This window comes from Triticum urartu, chromosome 4A, assembly GCF_056163025.1.
Source record: "Triticum urartu cultivar PI428250 chromosome 4A, HENAU_Tu73, whole genome shotgun sequence".
Lineage (NCBI taxonomy): Eukaryota > Viridiplantae > Streptophyta > Magnoliopsida > Poales > Poaceae > Triticum > Triticum urartu.
The window spans coordinates 310,538,511-310,557,362 of NC_141876.1; positions in this window are offsets into that span (position 1 = coordinate 310,538,511).

Here is an 18,852-nt window from a genome sequence, read left to right on the forward strand (position 1 = left end):
GCGTGCGCGATGTCAAGATGAAGGAGGAGCTGGCGATGCATGAAGACCTGTGCACTTCCTTGGAGTTGTTCAACTTGGCAACCAAGTGCACCAGGGCTGAAGAAGGGCGTCTCTCCCTCCTCGAGCTGCCTGCCGCAGACCCAGAAGAGAAGAAGCCCGAGGCCAAGGATGTGAAGCACAAGGGGGCTGCCATGCTCGCGGCAGAACCAGAAGAGAAGAAGCCCAAGGCCAAGCGGGGCAGAGATCAGCCTGAATCTTCCAAGGGCAGTCGGTACTGTGTGTACCACGACCTCCACACCCACACCACCAACGAGTGTCAAGAGCTCCGAGCCATGCGAGACGGAAGGATCGGCCGTCGCCCCGACCGCGGTGACCGGGGCTACAGTCGAGGAGGAGGAAGGAACGCAGGACGCTGGGAAGACCGCTGCCCGCGCCAAGGGTGGCACGATCGACCTCGCGAGGATCGCTGGCAAGACCCGCCTCGCGAGGGAGACTGGAGGGATCAGCCTCATGAGGATCGCCCGCAAGGCAACGCAGGCCTCCCTCCGCTGCCGCCACAGCCAAGGAGAAACGAGGACCGCCATCAGGACGAGGGGGCTAGGGGCTTCCAGGAGCCGCACGTGATCGCCTGCATCCTGGGCGGGGCTCAAGCCCCAGCCTCTCAACGCATCTTCAAGCAGTTCGCCCGCGAAGTGAATGCAGTCCTCCCCAAGCTCGAAGCCACGCGCCCTCTCAGGTGGTCGGCGTGTGCCATCACGTTCAGCTCAGCAGATCAGCTCAAGTGTGCGGCCACAACCGGAGTCCTCCCGATGCTTTGTTCCCCAATCATCAGCAACGTGGTGGTCACCAGGACCCTCATCGATGGCGGGGCAGGGCTCAATGTCCTGTCCGTGGAAACATTCAACAATCTCCAAGTGCCCTACAACCAGCTTCAGCCAACCAAGCCTTTCTCCGGAGTCACCGACGGCTCCACGGTCCCGATTGGGCAGGTCCGCCTCCCTGTCACCTTCGGGGCACGCGACAACTACCGCACCGAGATCATCGACTTCGACGTCGCCCACATTCGCCTGCCGTACAATGCCATCCTTGGGTACCCAGCGCTGGCCAAGTTCATGGCCGTAACTCACCACAGCTACAACGTCCTCAAGGTGCCACGAAGTGGCGGAGTTATCACGGTGCCCTGTGAAGAGAAGGACGCGGTGTGTTCCCTGGAACGAGCATTTCAGGCCGCATCACTGGAAGACCCAGATTGCGGAAGCAGGAGGCTTCCCAAGACTGCCCCCAAGAAGAAGAAGACATCGTCCGGCCCGGCCCCTCAGGAGGCAGGCCACTCAGGGCCCGCGCCTTCCCAGGGGGAACCTCCTTCCATCGCATAGGAAAGCGCGCCCGACGCCCTCCTCAGGCAGGGCTTGGGGGCTCTCCCCTGGAGGGCCACCGACCTGGCTAAGGTCACGAGGGAGGCGCTTGGGCACCACATGGAGGCGTGTTTCGAAGCACGTTTCCCTCAAGAAGGAGTAAGGCAAGGAGAGCTAGACCCTCAGGAGTTCGTCAGCAAGGCTATTCAGGAGCTACAGGAGTCAAGAGTCATGAAAGGCGGCCGCCGCCTACCAGCTGTGGCTCCCCATCCAGGCGAGTATGGTGGGCTGCGCGTCTGCATCAACATACCAGGGCTCAATCGAGTCGCCTCTCTGGAGCGCCTCTGGCCCTCGCGACTGGGGCGCTGCGAAGGTCCACCCCACTGCTACGTTCGCATGCCTTACGGCTTGCCGAACGCGGCTGCCACGTACCAGCGCCTCATGAGGGGTATCATGGAGGCTCAATAGGCCAGGCGTTCCGCAGCCCTGGCGGAGATGGAGATGGTCCGCGAGGAACCACCAGCACCTCCGGAGCCTCCCGAGGCCCCTGGGCCTGGGGGCTCGTGAGGATCGGCTTCCGCAGCCCACCGAGTCTGCTACACCAACACTCCTTCGTCCTCAACATCATCAGGTGACATCTTTCAAGTCTCATTTCCAGCTGGGAGAGCCCCCCCAAGGCTGCATTATTCCCAGGCCGCGTGGGTCCGTCCCTGCGGCATGTATCCCTTTTATTTCATGTTGTTAGCTTACTTTGTTGGGGGTGCCCCACGGGCTGCATCATCCCCAAGTCGCTCGGGCCTGACCCAGTGATGTCCACCTTCCCAGCATCTATTTGAATGAATCCACTCCTTCACGGCTAATGTGTTTGACCTAGTTGCCCGCTCAACTGACGCCAACTGACGGAGCTGCTCCCAAACGGCACGACGCTTGCGCATGGGTCCGTCCCTGCAATGCCGACAAACCTGAATGGCTGAGCTCTGGCCGCGGCAGCCCCACATGGCGCCACCTCGTCAAGCCTTCAGTGCCTCACCGCCCCTCGGAAGCAACCAACGGCTGACTGTCAATTGTCATGGCAACCCCTCGTTCTTTCTATGATGGGTCTACAGGATCTCCTAAAGGAGATGCATCAGGCGAGGCCCTTGCGGTGTCTCCTTCACTCTCATCCACGCGAACCGCTTGCACGTTAAAGGGGGGGGGTGCCTGAGCATCGCGACTCAGGGCTCCTCCTGGCTCTCCAGCCCTCACCCTCTGGCCTTGTCCACGGCATCGCGACCTGGCATACCAGTGACGACTGAGACTCGCTCGAGGGCCGGGACCCGAGGACGTAGAGCAGAAAGGGGAGCAAAGGCGAGAGGGGAGGGACACGCGAGGACCTCGCCGAGCAACCTCATGCCTGCCGATGCACGGACCCGGTGACACACCAGTGAGCGGCCCCTGATTCTCGAGATAAGTCACCACCCGGAAGCACCAGCTACCGTCACACCATCCCCGCACCTAATGCAATCTCGTGTTAGCGACGCCGCTCTCCTTTCTCACCGAACGACGGCTGCTTGAGCACCAAAGGGGACCTCCTGAGCATCGCGACTCAGGGGCTCTTACCGGACCCCGGGTCACTCACCTACTGGCCTTGACCACGGCATCGCGACCTGGCATACCAAGCCGTCTTGGGACTGGGACCTGTCGGCGCAGAGCACCAAGCCCTCGTGAGGTTCGAAAGGGAGAACTGAGCTAAGACAGAATGAGCAACTCGCACAATTCTATGACAAGGGTTATATTAACAAAACAGGATCACAGGCACCTTACAAGCCCCCACGGGACGCGTCTTTGATTCCTCGCAGGGAACAGATCCTAAAAGGACACTAACTACACGCGCCCCTGCAAAAGACGACATCATAAACAGTGGGCCATCAAGCACCGGCACCAACCCCATCCAGACCAGAGTCGGCGACGGCCTGACGAGCCCGCCCCACTCTAGGAGCAGCGCCGGCTCGGGGGCTCGTAGCTATCGTCGCTCATCTCCGGAGTCGCGAAGAGCTCGCCGGAGTCGCTGGAACCTCCGCCGCCTCCGCCGCCTGAGGAGCCGCCAAGGGAGCGGTCGGCGGGCCCAGTCCTCGCCGTAGGAGGGTCCCGACCACCTCTCCCGGGGCAGCACTCCAGCCGGCGCCTGTTTGCATCGAAGACCTTGAAGAACATCACCGAAGCACCGTCGTACTCCAAGTGGATCGCGAAGGCACCTCTTGTCCTGCAGACCCGGGCGATTTCGCTCCAGCCTCAAGTCATGAAGACCTCGCCCAAGGCAACGACCGCGACCTCTGCCTCGGTCGCGAGGGTTCTGCAGCCGGCGTGCTGCAGCCAAAGCTCCAGGAGTTCTCCCTGCGGGATGATGGAGGTGAAGAAGGGAGGAAGGCGAATCCAAGACAAAGGAGGCATGGCGGCATGAAGCACGAACTCTCGGGAGGAGCCCTCGGTGTGGACCCTAGGGGGGACGACCCACGCCTTCGTGACCCGTCGGCGCCGACGGCGGCGCCGCCCGTGGCAATCGGCATCGACCCCTTCAGAGCCCTCGATGTGGGCATACAAGGGAAGCGGGGACCCCGGAGGTGGCCACTCGCACCAGGGCCTCGACACCACCTGATGGGCCCCCTCGTCCCGGCCGCGGAGGGCGAGCCGTTTCTTCGGCGGGAGCGGGTCTGGTTCCTCTCGGGGAGCGTTTCCCTTCTCTGCCGTCGAGAACTGGCGGATCGGAGCCATCGCAGCAAGACGGAGCAAGGACCGGGAAGAAGGAAAAGAAAGAAGGGATGGATTGGAAGGGCGCGCGCCGTTCCGTGCTTATGGCCGGCGAAGGTCAACCCCCGACCTCCACGATCGCAGGTAATCATGATCCGCTTTGCATGCAGGGACTTGTCCAATCCATTTAGTTGCCGAGGTGCCGTGGGGAAGTGGAGACGCCCATGTCCAATCAACCGCCATGCGACGCCCAAGGCCACAGGCTATTAGGGCCCGCGGCGCTTCGCTCTTGCCCTTTCGCCTCCCTACACGGCCAAGTCCAGGCGCGCCTTGGCCCCGGGGGCTACTGTCGGCGTTCTGGGAACGGGGGTCCCCAGACTTGCCTGCCTGCGGCGTGGCTCAAAGGGGGGCCCAGCATGGCCCATCTTCATCAATGCAGACCCAAGACCCTTGCGAGGGGCCAAGCCTCGCGGGGCAGATGACACGGAGCTTTCTCAGGCACGGCCTCATCAGGCTGGCTCACAAGGAGGCGGAGAGATCAAGGCGGGGTACCTCACGAGGTGCCCGTGACGCAAGCCATGACGACCAAGGGTGCCAGGCGGGTGCCAGCCCCCGCAGTGTCCTTCTTTCCTATTTGGTGCAAAGGGAGCAAGCACAGGCGAGAGCATCAAGCAAAGGCACCCGTTTCGGTGCAATGAGACCAAGACCAGTCCAACGGCAGGGAGGAAGTCATTGTGGAGCCCAAGCCAGCGTCACCACCAGAGCCTTTGGCAGGCGAGGACCAACTTTAGTCAGGATAAGTGTACCAGATGTTCCCCCTTCAAAGTGGCCAATTGTTGGCGCCCTTCCCGCTCAATATTTGGGAAGAGGCCCAGGGCCTTTGCCTATAAATAGGACTAGCCACCCACAAGGTAGGGGAGATCGGATCGCAATCGAGAAGAGAGAGGAGAGAAGGGTGACTGGACTCCTCCTAGCAGTTCGTTTCCCCAGCCAAGAAGAGACCCTCGCGAGGCTGTTCTTCCTTGTATTGCTCATCATCATCAGCCCAAGAGGCAATCTACCACACCACACACTGGATTAGGGTATTACACCAGAACGGTGGCCCGAACCAGTATAAACCCTGTGTCTCTTGTGCTGGTCTTTCCATAGCTTAGATCTTAGCGAGGCGGAGGGGTGCAGGTAGGTAGAAGGCGAAATCTCCATGCGCACCCCAGTGTTCGAACCTCAAGGGTCTGCCGGAACCCGAAATCCGACAAGTGTTGATCTCGCGGGTGTGACATTGCTGAGTCCTCGTGACTCACAGTTACTTCCAAACAGTTGCAGGTGCCAATGATACCAGTGCAAATGATGCAACCGAGCTCAAGTTGGAGCTCGATGAAGATCTTAATCGTTGTTTTGTTTCGTTTCCTGTTGATCAGTAGAGGAGCTCAGTTGGGACGATCGGGGATCTAGCATTTGGGGTTGTCTTCAATTATTTTGGTTCCGTAGTCGGACCTTGATTGCATTCTGGATGATGTATGTTAAACTTGTATTTGTGTGAATTGGCGATTGTAAGCCAACTCTTTATCCATTTCTTATTCAGTCAATGGGATTTGTGAAGATTACCCCTCTTGCGACAAGCCTACCATGCGGTAATGCCTCTAAGTCGTGCCACAACACGTGGGAGATATAGCCACATTGTGGGTGTTACAAGGCATGTGACAGATGAACAGAGTGTGTATTCATATTTGTCTCGTCGTTCTGAGCAACTTTCATGTACAAAGTATTTTCATCTAATAAACTATTTATTTTATATTATTGATCAAAGTTTAATTCAACTTTATAATTAACATAATTAAATTAATTATAAAGCATAATTATTATGTCAGCATGATGTCATCAGTCGACCGTCTGTTCACTGGGTCAACATACACGTGGGTCCCGTTCGTCATTTTCTCAGACTAACTAAGTGACTAGGTTAATTCATTTTAATTAGATTAGTTAAACATGATAAATTAACTTCATTAACTCATTAATTACTTATTTATTTATTTTAACATTTATTTTATTATTATTTTAAAATCATTCTGGGGTGTGGGCCCCGGCTGTCAATGGGCCAAAGGCCCTAGCGGGTGCAGGCATCAGGTAATACTCGAACAGGTGACGGGCGCCAGCGGGAAGTGGGTGCTCGAACAGGCAAAACCATGGCGCGGCGGGTGGCTCGCCAGAGCTCGGCCACGGTGACCCGGCCGTGGACGGCGCCGGCGGAGGGCAGCAGGTCGACGAGCGGCGGCAATGTTGGGCAGCACACGGGGGAAGCATCTGCGTGCGCACGTCAGTGAGGCCAGTGATGGTAGGTGCGCGGGTGGCTATGAGCGGCGCAGTGGCTGGAGTGGGGCCGCCCGTGGGAGGGGGCAGCCGCAGAGCGTGCGCGGGTGAGGGGTCGTGCCTCCCGTGGTGACAGGGCGATGTAGAACGATGATAGGGGCACGCATGTGCGCAGAAGCGGCCGTCGCGGGGTTCAGGGCTGGGGCCAGCGCATGGCGAGCTCGAGCGGGAGGCAGGCGGGCGCGTGGTCGCCGGGACAAGCGATGGGGACGGGGAGAGGGGGAAAGCGCTCACCCCTGATGCATGGGGACGGGTGGCATGGGGTAGTGGACGAGGAGGCGAGGCGGCAATAGTGGGGAGGAGATCCGGCGACGGTGCTTGACGCCAGTGACGGGGAGGACGGCGAGCAGTGTCTGGCATTCGTTCCTCCCCTTCTCGATCCAGATCGGGAGCGAGAGGCGAGAGGGAACATACGAGGGTCAGTGGGGAGAGTGGGGGATCGGTTAGGGTTCCTGGGTTGGGGAGGGCCATATAGGCCATGGTCGACTTGGCCGGCGAGCTGGGCCGGCTTTGGCCGGCAGGGCCATTCGGCCCAGTGGAGGGGGGGCCTTTTCAATTATTAATTTTTGTTTACTTTTTTACTTTTCTTTATTTTTCTTTTTCCTTTTATTTATTTTACCTTTTACTTTTTTATTTTTAGTCTCATCTTATTTAAGTTTTATAAAAACATAAAAGTTGTAACAAAATCAGTATTAACATTTTAACATTTTATAATTAATAGAAGGCATTTATTAAATTGGTTATGCTATTGTCTCATTCCCATTTGAGAATTTAAACATTTTATAAAAGTGTGGTTTCTCCACCATAATTACCGATACATAATTTGGCTCACTCCGAACATTTTAATTTTAATATTTGAAAACTTTTATTGTTTGCTTGATTTTGAATTTGAATTCGAACTGGTTTCGAACTAACACGAGATTAGCAACAGTAATCGAGGTGACGTGGCATCATTAGCAGAGGTTCACTGTAGCTTAAATATCCGGGCATCACAACAAGGATCTGCAAACCATTCATGCAGACTCCAAGAAAGAACTGTATCGAGGTTGCAAAATGAAATATTCCAAGTTGAATGCCACCCTGGCGCTTCTCAGATTTAATGCAGCAAATGGTCTATCAAACAAGGGCTTCACGAAGATGTTAGGTATTTTCAAAGAAATTATTCTGGAAGATAATGTGCTCCCCAGAAGCATGAACAAAGCGAAGAAAATTGTTTGCCAGTTGGAACTTGATGTACAGAATATACACACTTGTGCGAATGATTGTATATTGTACGGTGGTGAGTACAAAGATTAGCGTGCATGTCCCACATGCAAGCATGCACAATACAAGTGCAGGATAACAAAGTACAAGTACAAATTGTACGACAAGATCAAGACAGGAACCCCGTTCAAGGTTGTTTGGTACTTGCCTTTAATTGCAAGGTTGAGGCGTTTGTTTGCAAACCCTAGAGAGGCAAAGAGATTACGGTGGCATCATGATGAGCGAACTGCGGATAAATATATGAGGCACCCGAAAGATGAGGCTTAGTGGGAATTAATCAACAACAAGTTTGAAGACTTTGCCAAGGATCCTAGAAGTATAAGGCTCGGGGAGTGTACTGACAGGATGAATCCTTTTGGCGATATGAGCACCAATCACAGCACATGGCCGGAGCTTCTGTGCATATATAACCTAGGTCCTTGGTTGTGTATGAAGAAAAAATACATTATGATGTCAATGATTATGCAAGGCCCGAAGCAACCTGGAAATGTCATCAGCATTTACTTTCAGCTACTGGTAGAATAACTGCTGACAGTGTGGATAGATGCGCCTGTTGTACAATGTTCTGATGCTTACAAAAAGGAGATTTTCGATCTACATGCAATGCTGCTGCACACCATTCAAGATATGCCGACATTAGGCAACACATCGGGGCAGAAAACAAAGGGAGATGTAGGGTGTGTCACATGCATGGGTTGGACTGCTAGCAGATTTCTTCCCAACTCACGCAAAACCGTATATTTGCATCATCGTAGGTTCTTACAGAGAAATCACCCATACCGAAAGATGAAAGCTCAATTTGATGGTACAGGAGAGGTAGATGTGGGCCCGAGACTCTGTGCTAGGGAGGTGGTCCACAACATGGATAAACAAATTAATGTTGTGCTTGACAAGAAGAACGCTTTGACGGTGAAACAAACACCCAAGGGTCATGTGTTTAAGAGGAAATCAATGTTCTGGAAATTACGTTACTAGGAGATTCCACATGTACGTCACTACATCAATGTCATGCACGTAGAGAAGAACGTATGTGAAAGCATCCTTGGTACTCTGCTCAAGATTAAAGGTAAAACAAAGGATGGTGACGGTGCATGGCTCGATATGCTTCCTGAGAAATCAAAACACAAGAGTGAAGCAAAAGATGATAAAAAATTCATCAACGCTCGCCAGAGTTACAATTTTAGTTCAAAAGAAGCAACATAGTTCTTCACCTATTTCTTGTCTGTTAATACACCCTCTTCCTACTCCACAAACATCAGAAGTCTCGTGGATGTGATCTCAGGTAAAATGAAGTTGTGACACATGATTGCCACGTAATGTTGACACAAATCCTCCCACTAGTCATTAGTAATCTGATGGACAATGATATAAGAAACACACTCATTTAGCTGTGTGATTTCTTGAACCAACTATGGCAGAAAGTTGTAGATCCTGAAGAGTTGGATCATATGCAAGAGGATATTGCAAGAATATTGTCCAACCTAGAGATGTTTCTCCCACCATCATTCTTTGATGCCATGGTCCACCTTACGGTGCACCTTGTCGATGAGATAAAGTATTATGGTCTTGTCTTTCTTTCCAACATGTATCCCTTCAAGTGGTTCATGGGAATACTGAAGCGTTATTGTTGGAACCGAAACCATCCAGAGGCAAGCATCCTACAAGGTTATACCGCAGAGGAGGTGGTTGAGTTTAGCACCAAATACATGAAACAAAGACCTATAGGTTTGCCCCTATCTCGCCACGAGGGAAGGCTGAATGGTAAGTCCGTCATTGCTGGCGCGCAAAAGGCTGCACCTCAGAATTGGCAGAGAAAGGCGGCCAGACAGTACTGCTTAACAGCCCAGTTCTTAGTGCTTACATCAAAGAACAATTGGCGGAGATACGCCAAAGTTTCTTAACAATGGTGTATCCATCAGATGTGGAGATGAAGGAGCACACTAACTACACCGAATGGCTGAAAATTTATTTGGCACAAGGATCCATTGATGACATTGCTACGTGGTTGGCACAAAAGCCATCACCTACGGTGTTGATGTACCAAGCATATGAAATAAATGGCTACACGTTCTACGCTAAGGAACGCGATGAGAAGACCTCATATGAGAACAAATCTGTTCGAGTAGAATGCATGAATGTAAATGAAGCTGATAAAAGGATATACTATGGAACCATCAAAGAGATTTGGGAGCTTAACTATGTGAAAGTTAAGGTGGCATTATTCAGGTGCACATGTATCCCTCTTAGTCAGGTAAAGGTTGACGATTAGAGGAATACCTGTGTTAACAGGACAATGATGGCATATCACGCAGACCTATTCATTCTTGCTAGCGATGCTACCCAGATTTTCTATACGGAAGACCCCTTGCATAAGAACTGCCATGTAGTGATGCATGGAAAGAGGAGGGTACTGGCTGTCGAGGATGTTGGGATGAGGACGAGTACGATGAATTTGCTGAGTTTCCACCCAAGGGATCATGCACCACTCTAACAGAGAAGCGTAAAATCATTAGAAAACCCAAGTTCATTTGGGGTCAACGTAATGATCCCAGTTCCCCCATGTACATGGGAATTAAGCCATAAGACTAGTTTTTATGCCTACCCTGTTGTCGGCGTTCTAGGAGCAGGGGTCCCCAAACTTGCCTGCCCGCGGCCCGCGACATGGCTCCATCAGCGGCCCTGTATGGCCCATCTTCACCAGCAAACGCTCAAGACCCTCGCGAGGGGCCAAGCCTCACGCGGTAGATGACGCAAGGCCTCCTCAGTGGCGTCCTCACCAGGCCGGCTCGCGAGGGGCGGAGAGATCAAGGCAAGCGATACCTCGCAAGGTTTGCATGACGCAAGCCATGACGACGGGAACCAGGCGGGCGCCAGGTGGGCGCTAGCACTCAGTGTCTTCGTTTCCTCTTTGGTGCTAAAGGGGCAAGCGTAGATGAGGAGTCCCGAGGCATCAGGCAAAGGTTTCCATATCGGTGCATCAAGACCAAGACCAGCAGGACAGCAAGACGGAGGTCACCGTGGAGGCCAAGATGCCGTCACCACCAAAGCCTTTGGTAGGCGAAGACTACTTTTGTCAGGATAGCTTGTACTAGCTGCCCCCCTTCAAACAGGCCGTTGTGGGATCGCTTCCCGCCTAATATTTGGGAAGATGACCCAGACCTCTATAATTAGGGCTAACCACCTCCTTAGAAAGGGGAGGATCCTAGACCGCATCAATGACCAAGCACAAGAACACCTCTCCTTAGGAGGTTGTTCTTCCCTTGTAACTGTTCATCCTCAGCCCAAGAGGCAATCCACCACTCCACACTGGCGTAGGGTATTACACCACATCGGTGGCCCGAACCAGTATAAACTCTTGTGTCTCTTGTTCTTTGTGTTCGTCAAGCTAGGCCGTGAGATCGTGATGTGTGCAAGCTAGAGTGGAGGAGAGGTCTTTGTGTGCACCCCAGTGTTCGAACTTCAATGGTTTTGCTGGAACCCGAAATATGACATTTGGCGCACCACGTAGGGGTGCGCTTAAGCTTTCCCCTTTGTCAGTCCTCGCTTCATCACTCCACCAAGCTCATGGCCGATGCTCGCCGGGCGCGCACTGAGTGCCGGGCCACTCTCGCCACCCGCATCGCTCAGACAGCCCCTGTTGGCGGACCTCCCCGTCGTTCTCCATCACCCGCCACCAACGCCGCCACCGGCCCGGTGGCAAACGAGCAGGAAGCTTCCTAACTACACCCTTATGTACGGCGAGACGGCCACATCGCCACCCCGTCGCTGACTCCGGCTAGCTCCTTGTCTCACGCTCGTTGCGCACCCACGGACGCGCAGGCCGAACTGCTCATGGCACGCGAGCTCCTGCACTACTGCTCGGTCGACGACCTCTACAAGGACTGGTTGGACCGCATCGCTGAGCTCGTCAGCGCCGCTAGGGGCTCTCCTACACCATCCCTATCGCTGCCTCACCCGCCCCCGGCTGCGGGCGATGTGGCTCACGGAGCGTCTCCGCCCCCTCCGCACCAAGATGGTGCCCTCGCGCCAAGGCATGCGGCTCATGGAGGGCCTCCGCCTCCTCCGTGTCAAGACGGTGTCCTCGCTCCAAGATGTGCGGTCCCACGGCGTGATCCACCGCGTTGTGTGCCCCCTCATAAAGAAAGAACTTGCCAAGAGATCCCCTGTCCGCAAGAAAACGCTCAACCGCTTCCAGCACCGCCACATCAGGATCGCTTGCCGTGGCAGAGCCACGCGCCGCTTGCCGTGGCAGCGCAGGGACACCAAGATTAAGCTCCGCCTCCCCGGCGGGTCCCGGTGGCCACGACAAGCTGCCGCGCCTTCACTCCTGAGCTGCGTAGCGTCGTTTGGCGGGGAAAGTTCAAGCCAGATCTGCCTCATCGCTATGATGGCACCCCCGACCCAGTGGAGTTCTTGCAGCTCTGCGAGCCGAGCATCGAGGCGGCCAACGGTGATGAAAAGGTCAAGGCGAACTGGTTTCCCATGGGTCTCAAGGACGGTGCCCACTCATGGCTCCTGAACCTGCCCCCGGGCTCGACCTCCTCCTGGGATCAGATGCGCGACAGCTTCGTCGCCAACTTCCAAGGCACTCGCGACCACCCCCCGACCGCGGGTGACCTGCGCCGCATCAAGAAACACCCAGTATAGACCTTCCAGAAGTACATCCAGCGCTTCAATAGCGTGCGCCTCAAGATCCCCAAGGTGACGGACGAGGCCATCATCTCAGCATTTTCTGATGGCGTCCGTGACATCAAGATGAAGGAGGAGCTCTCCATCCATGAGGAGTCGTGCACGAGTTTGGAGCTGTTCAACATAGCAACCAAGTGAGCATTAGCTGAGGAGGGGCGTCTCTCCCTCCTCGAGCTCCCTGCTACGGATCCGGAGGAGAAGAAGGCCAAGGTCAAGGATGTGAAGCGCAAAGGGGTGGTCGTACTCGCGGCAGAGCCAGATACCAAGTGCGGCCGAGACCTCCCCGAGTCGTCCAAGGGCAGCCGTACATTCTGCGCCTTCCACAATATGCGCAGCCACAACACCAACGATTGTCAAGAGCTTAGGGCCATTCGAGATGGACGCTTCGCTCGACGTCCCAAGCGCAACGACCGTGGCTACGACCTAGGAGGTGGACGAGGTGGAGGACGTTGGGATGACCGCGGCCTTCGCCAAGAGTGGCGCGACTAGCCTTGCGAGGATCATCCTCGGGGCAACCCTGGTCTCCCACCGCTTCCGCCACCACCAAGGAGGAACGACTACCATCAGCAGGACAAAGGGGTTGTGGGCTTCCAGGAGCCGCGCGCCATCGCCTGCCTCTTGGATGGCACTCAGGCCCCAGCTTCCCAGCGTATCTTCAAGCAGTTCTCTCGCGTGGTGAATGCAGCCCTCCCCAAGCTCGAGGCTACGCGCCTGCTCAGATGGTCCAAGTACGCCATCACCTTTAGCTCGGTGGACCAGCTCAAATGCGCGGCAACCGCCGGCGTCCTCCCGATGCTCTGTTCACCCATCATCAGCAATGTCCAATTCACCAAGACCCTCATTGATGGCGGCGCAGGGCTCAGTGTCCTGTCTGTCGAGACGTTCAACCGCCTTCTAGTGCCATACGATCAGCTCTAGCCCACCAATCCTTTCTCATGAGTGACTGACGGCTCCACCACCCCGATAGGGCAAGTTCGTCTCCCTGTCACCTTCGACACACGCCGAGCTCGTCGACTTCGACGTCGCCCACGTCCTCCTGCCGTACAATGCCATCCTTGGGTACCCAGCACTAGCCAAATTCATGGTAGTCAACCCACCATGGCTACAATGTCCTCAAGATGCCGGAAAGCGGCGGAATCATCACAGCCCCCCTGCGAAGAAAGAGACACGGTGTGCTCCCTCGAGTGCGCCTTCCAAGCTACAACAGTTGAGGACCCTAGCAGCGCATATATGCAGTACCCTCCTGAGGCCAACCCCAAGAAGAAGAAGCAGCTACTCCGCACTGGGCCTCAGGGGAGCGGCGCCTCCAGCGGCGCCACCTCAGGATCAATGCACGCGCGCCTACCTTCCTCGCATAGGGAGGCGTGCCCGGCGTCCTCCTTGGGCAGGATCACGAGGGAGGTGCTCGGGCACCACGTGGAGGTGTGCTTCGGGGCATGTTTCCCTCAGGAGGACACCGGGCGAGGAGTGCACGACCTTCAGGAGTTCATCACCAAGACCACTCAGGAGCTTCAGGAAGCAAGAGCAATACGCGGCGACCGCCGCCCACTTGGCGCTGCTACCCACCCTGGCGAGGGCGGTGAGCTGCGGGTCTGCATCGACATCCCAGGGCTCAAGAGGGCCGCATCTCAGGAGCGCTTCTGGCCTTCGCGTGCTAGACGGTGTGAGGGTCCACCTCACAGCTACGTTCGCATGTCGTTCGACCTTCCAGGCATGGCAGCCTCCTTCCAGCACAACCTACGGAGCATCCTGGCGGGTCAGGAGGCCAGGCATCATGCGGTCTTGGCGGAGATGGAGACGGTCCTCGGGAGGCCACCTGAGCCTCTAGAGCCTCCCCAGGCTCTGGGTCTTGACGGCTCGTGAGGAGCGACTCCTTCGCCACGTGTCTTTAGCTACCCCAACACTCCTTCGACAACCAAACCAGGTGACATTTCCATGTTTATTAAGCTGGGAGCACCCCCTGGGATGCATCATCCCCAGGTCACGTGGGTCTGTCCCTGCGGCATGTATCCGCTTGCATCTTTAGTTCACCCTGCTGGGGGCGCCCCTCGGGCAGCGTCATCCCCAGGCCGCTTGGGTTTGACCCAGTGGCATGTATCCTCCTTGCATTTACCTAAACTAGTTCGCTCTTCATGCATAATCTATCTGTGGTCATCACTGCCTGCTTGATTTTCACCCACCATGGGAGCCGCGCGCCGATCGTATTTCTTCAGGATCCTTTGCATAAGAAGGCTAGGCATGGCGTCTGTGCTCAGGCCCGTCCCCGCAGCGTCGATAAATCCAAAGGCTAAGCTCTGTTTGGCGGGCCGGCCGTGTTCATGTCACCTCCTGGGGTCGTTGGTGCTCGGCCTTCTCGTGTGATAACCTCAGGAAAATTATTCGGCGCAGGTTGTCTAACCATCTCGCAGGAACGCGACAGCCATCAAGAATCAAGAACAGGTGCATCCCCCTTGAGGTAGGGCATCGTGAGTCCCGCGCTGGCTCACGAGTGCCCAGACACACCTCGTCTGGCCGTACCGTGCAAGCCACACATCAGGGCAGGGCTATACACGCCCCGGGGGCTCTCCGTAGTAGGGAGTCCCCTCCCGCGTGCTAGTGGAAGCACCATGCTCTGTGCTGGCAGTCGACACTGCCGAGGAGTGGCTATGCCCGTGCAAGTGCGGAAGCGCCATGCTCCGCGCTGGTGATAAACAACTGAGGGTGGCCTCACTGCCGTATCAACCTCAGGGAGCCTCAGAGCTCAGTGTCTGGCCCCATTGCAACACCTCCCCTCGAGGAAGTTCGTGAGGGGGCTGGGCATGGGGGCTGTGCTTGCCTCACGCCCAAGCGCACGCCACCCTGCCAGGTCCCTCGGACCTGGTCGTCGCGCGCCCTCCCAAGCGGAGCGAAGGCATGAAGGTCGTTTGAACGTCAAGGGGGACTCCTGAGCATCACGACTCAGGAGCCTAACTGACCATGTAGCCCCTCACACCTTGGTCCGTCTTGGTGGTTCGGACGGCCCAATGGCGGCTGAGGTATGAGCGGGGTCGGGCCCTGGAGACGCAGAACACTAGGCCTACTCCCAGATCTCCTTTCTATAGGTTGTTTGCGTGTTAAAGGGGACTCCTGAGAATCGCGACTCAGGAGCCTAACTGATCATGTAGCCCCTCAATCCTTGGTCCGTCCTGGTGATCCAGACGGCCCAACGATGGCTGAGGTATGCGCGGGATTGGGCCCTGCCAACGTAGACCAGAAAGCAAATGGAAAGGAAATCATAGCATTTCAAAGCAAATATTACAAGACATATTGTTCTCCTGAAACCAAATGCCAGTTTAACACCCACACGAGGCATGATGCATATTGCAGAAACTAAAAACAGGAAAGGAACCACCCGCAAGTTGTCCCTTCATCCCTGGACACCGCAGTCGCCTACAAGGGATGCTTCTTCTTCAACGGCGTTGCCTGCACCTGTACCACCAGCCGGAGCTGTAGGATCAATAGCACCGTTGGTCGGGGGCGTGGGAGCAAAGGCGTGGAACCTCTTCAGCAGGGCCTCCACCTGACCCTTCACACCTGCAGCAGCGGCCTTGCAATGCTCGTCTTTCACAGGCTCCACCAGCTCGTAAAGGCGGGCGGCAGGATCGCGGAGATGGAGGTGGTCGAAGACGCGTGTCAGCGTAGCTGTGGAAAGAACGCGGGCTTCTTCCTCTGCCATGGGGACGATGCCGCTCACAACGTCCTCCAATGCACCGACCAGATAAGGAAGCATCTCGGTGGGGCCCTCGTCATCGGCGGCTAGCGGCTCCTCCAAGCCCTTCTCGTAGAGTGGCTACAGCGCCGTCTGAGACCTCTCCTCAAGGAGCTTGAAGGCCGCATGGTCCTCAGCTAGGACCTTTGCCTTGACGTCATGCTCGGCATTCTCCGCTTTCAGCTTCTGCTCCAGCTCCTCCAGCCGGCTGTGCTCCTTGGCCTGTGCCTTCGCCAACTGCTCCAATTCGGTGTCGCGATCCTTGACGGCGTCCTCTCAGGCCTTCATCTTCTCCTCCTCCGCCTTGCGGCCTCGGGCTTCTTTTGCGCGCTCCCTCCGCATGGTCTCCGGCTTGGCCTCCAGCGACCGGCAGCGGTCCTGGGCGGCCCCGGCATCCTTCAACACCACCTCGCGGGCGGCCACAGCTTAGGCGGCAGCCTCCCTGTCCTTCTTGGAGTCGACAACAGCCTGGCTCAGTGTCGCCCGGACGGACACATCGGAGTGAAGCTAGCCAGAGACCAGCTCCAGGCGCCCGGCCACCAGGCGACATTCAATGCCTTGAAGATCTTCTCATAGTAGGACCATCGCATAAAGAGCGCGCTCCAGAACGTCAGGAGAGGACCATCTTTTACTTTCTGTTATTTAGATTACATAAAGTGAAAATAGTTTTTCTGTCTATTTTTTGAATTGTCCATGCAATAAAAATGTCCCAAAAATAAAAGTTCTCCAAATGTTGCGGAAATTTAGTATGATTTTCTATAAAATATTTGAGAATTTCTGGCACTAACGACACCAGGGGGCCTCACCAGTGGGCCACAAGGGTGGAGGGCGCACTCTACCCCCCTGGGCACACACCCTGTAACACCCACAATGCGGCTATATTTCCCATGTGTCGGGGCACGACTTAGAGTTGGCTTACAATCGCCACTTCACATAAATACAAGTTAAACATACATCATCCAGAATATAATCAGGGTCCAACTACGGAACCAAAATAAAGAAAGACAACCCCAAATGCTAGATCCCCGATCGTCTCAACTGGGCTCCACTACTGATCAACAGGAAATGAAACAACACAACGAACACGATCTTCATCGAGCCCCCGCTTGAGCTCAGTTGCATCACCTGCACTGGTATCATCGGCACCTGCAACTGTTTGGAAGTATCTGTGAGCCACGAGGACTCAGAAATCTCACACCTGCGAGATCAAGACTATTTAAGCTTATGGGTAGGATAGGGTAATGAGGTGGAGCTGTAGCAAGCACTAAGCATATATGGTGGCTAACTCATGCAAATAAGAGCGAGAAGAGAAGCAATGCAACGGTCGAGAAGCTAGAAGTCATCAAGAGATCCTGAAACTACTTACGTTCATGCATAACACAAGAACCGTGTTCACTTCCCGGACTCCGCCGGAAAGAGACCATCATGGCTACACAAGCGGTTGATGCATTTTAATTAAGTCAAGTGTCAAGTTCTCTACAACCAGAAATTAACAAATTCCCATCTGCCACATAACTGCGGGCACGGCTTTCGAAAGTTCAAACCCTGCAAGGGTGTCCGAACTTAGCCCATCACAAGCTCTCACGACCAACGAAGGATATTCCTTCTCCCGAGAAGACCCGATCAGTCTCGGAATCCCGGTTACAAGACATTTCAACAATGGTAAAACAAGACCAGCAAAGCCACCCGATGTGCCGACAATCCCGATAGTAGTCGCCGGTATCTCGTTCTCAGGGCAACACCGGATGAGGAGTTTTATTCAAAGCGAACTGTCAAGGGGTTCCCATAACACACAACTGCATTAGGAACGCAAAATCAAGGAACATAACACCGGTATGACGGAAACTAGGGCGGCAAGTGTGGAACAAAACACCAGGTATAAGGCCGAGCCTTCCACCCTTTACCAAGTATATAGATGCATTAATTAAATAAGAGATATTGTGATATCCCAACATATCCATGTTCCAACATGGAACAAACTTCAACTTCACTTGCAACTAGTAACGCTATAAGAGGGGCTGAGCAAAAGCGGTAACTTAGCCAAACAACGATTTGTTAGGAAGGTGGGTTAGAGGCTTGACATGGCAATATGGGAGGCATGATATAACAAGTGGTAGGTAGCGCGACATAGCAATAGAGCGACCAACTAGCAAGCAAAGATAGAATTTATTTCGAGGGTATGGTCTTCTTGCCTGAGATCCCGCAAGGAAGAAGAACGAGTCCATGAAGCAGACAAACGGACGTAGTCGAATGGATCCTCACAAACGTGACATTATTGGAACTAACCCGAAGAAGCAACACCGGAAAGAAGCAAACAACATAGTAAACAACCATCCTATAAGCATGGCATGATGCATAACCAAGTATGATGCATGTCTGGTTTAATGAGGCATGGCATGGGAAAGTGCACAAACAATACTACAAATTAAGTGGAGCTCAATATGCAGCCAGTTGCATATTGACGAAACACCACATGACTTATTTAGTTATCTCTCAGTTATGTACCCAACAATATTAAATGTTATTAACATGGCAAGAGGTGAAACAATAATAAAACTACCTATCTAGGCAAGTTTAAATAAGGCCGGAACAACAAGCAACAAGTCAGGAAAATCCTCGTATGCATATTATCAATTTGGTACTATTCTGACATAAACACAATTTTAGAGTTGTTAAACATTGAAAGTACTCCCACCATGTTAAACTAGGCATTTTCCACCCCAT